Raw genomic sequence first — 2,491 nt, forward strand, 5'->3', positions numbered from 1 at the left:
CACTGTGCGGGTGTGCAGGGCATCCCCACCCCGATTGCCATCTTGACCTGTCGCGTACTATATATAAAGTCCAATAAAGATAAAATATGTAGTAAGGTCTAGTTAAACAAGAGTGAAGTCAAACTTATTCAAGCGTGACTCGAGAATAAGTTTCTCGAACGGAACTAAAGTGAACGTTACTTCCGTTTGAAAAAGTTAGAGTAGCTGCTAAATTGAACAGCTGTTTTGAGGCCGCCATCTTCTATCGAGGTGTTTTAAAGTACTAAATAGGTAGTTAGTGCCATAAATTAAGTCTTCTATTACTTACTACATGATAAAAAACCCTTTGCAAGCTTATTTTCAAAAATTAAATCCCGCGCTCGTTTTATTACAGTAGGTACTTATTTCAACCGCACGTAAAGATTATACCTACGCATAATTATTTTTCACTAGACTGACTGTGTGATTTTTATCTAGCGGTATGATGCAGTCTGAGGACAGACAGACAGATAGACAGACAGACAACAAAGTGATCATTAAGGATTTCGTTTTTCCTTTTGAGGCACGGAACTATAATAACGTAGGTATCTTACGGGTGGTCCCGAAATTAGATCAGAAATAATTACACATATCTAATATACTTAGAGTTAATAATAAAATCCATCCTTTACCTCAAAGTACTTAATAGGTAAATCAGTATTTTCTTGGATTCGGAAATACGGATAGGTAATTCTGCTCTTAAGTTCCATTGTATGACAGGCAGTCAAAGTTACGTTTCGGTTACTTTTAAACTTTGACCACCACAGTAGACTTAAAGTCAAGTGTTCCTATCTCTATGATTACCTACAACTAAAATCGTCCACTGTTAACATACATATGCAAACCATTATTGATTTTATTGGTAAAAGATTAACGGTAACCCGTAACCGCAATGTAACTTAAACTGCTTATTATCATCAACGGGATCTTAAGATGCATTAAGTTAGAGACAAGTTTTAACTTATAATCTGCCTGGCTATGAGTAAATTGAAGGCACCCTTAGCTATGGTATGTACTTATTTTTGAATTAAAGTGTATGCACAATTTTAAATATAATAATGTTCTCTTTAATGTTTTGCTCAAAAATAATATTGTTATACTTAGCCAATTTCTTTAATTTTGAAAATAAGAATATATGTATAATTAAATGTAAATAAAAATAATACATTAACTATACTAAGTTATCTAAGTATATTTATATTTTAATGATACTTGATGTTGCCAAATATGATTACGTAATCAGTATGAAGACAGGGTTGTCACATGAGTGTATTTTTATTCAAATAATGTTGTCAGGAAGGGGTGATAGAATTAATTAATTTTGGATTGTTACGACATAATATCATTATTATTTATCACCCTAAGCACAGTAGGTACCACTTTTTATTGTAAATATTTGAATTTTAAGTACTAAATAACTAATATATTTATGTGTTTTCTAAATATATTGTGTTTTATTTATAAAAACTGTATTCAAGCATTTGCCATGAGTAATATAATTTATGAGCTTGGAGTATATTATTATGGCTATATGTAAATGAATGGAATCGTTGTATAAAGTAGAAAAATATAAAATATTAATAAGTTAGCACGCGTTCACACCAATCTTTTGTCAGCCGCCCGACTGTGGGCGAACGTTACAAAATCTGCTGCTCTTCCATAGCTAGGTAGGTACAAACAACAACAAAACCAAGTTTTGTACCAGCCAGTGTAAGCGATTATGGACAGGTGCAAACCTAGCTTTGTCGTTGACTCTACATATTCAGTTTTTCGATCATGCACCAGACCCACAATACCCCATACCTACGACATCAATCGCTGATCCTCGGCGGCCGATAGTATTACACTACGCTACTACGCCTCGCGAAAATAGACTGGCTACGTAGAGAAGTTGTTCTGACAGACAAACAGACAACGAAGTGATCCTATAAAGATTCCTTTTTCCTTCTGAGGTACTGAACCCTAAAAAGTCAAAAATAGGTAGGTATGTAAGTACTGAAATAAAAAATAAACTTGTTCTTTTTTTCTTTAAGAATAATAGGTACCTACCTAATACTATTGATTAAGCAATGATTGAGATAAGTATAAGAAAGGGCTAGGCCTAAAGGTCAAAGTCATAATGCTGTTTGCGTTCCACGCCCTCACACTAAAAGCATATTCTACCAGTCCATTAGCTCAGACTTTTTTTTTCATTCATCGAGTATACATATAAGTAACCTAATAAATAATACTTTCAGATTTTATCTTTACTAATGTGCGAAAGTGTGTCTGTATGGTTGAACCGCGGACCAATCTTGACGAAATTTTTTACAGCTGGTTACCTACAAGTTACTTGTATAACATACAAAGAATATAATCGCAATAAAAGGCCGGCGACGCATTGGTGGTTCCTCTGAGCTGCAATTGTTCATAGGCGGCGATTATCATTTAACATCAGGTGACCCACGCGCAGGCCTGGTCGTTTACTCCCTAT

Source organism: Maniola jurtina, chromosome 6 (assembly GCF_905333055.1).
Source record: "Maniola jurtina chromosome 6, ilManJurt1.1, whole genome shotgun sequence".
Classification (NCBI taxonomy): Eukaryota; Metazoa; Arthropoda; class Insecta; order Lepidoptera; family Nymphalidae; genus Maniola; species Maniola jurtina.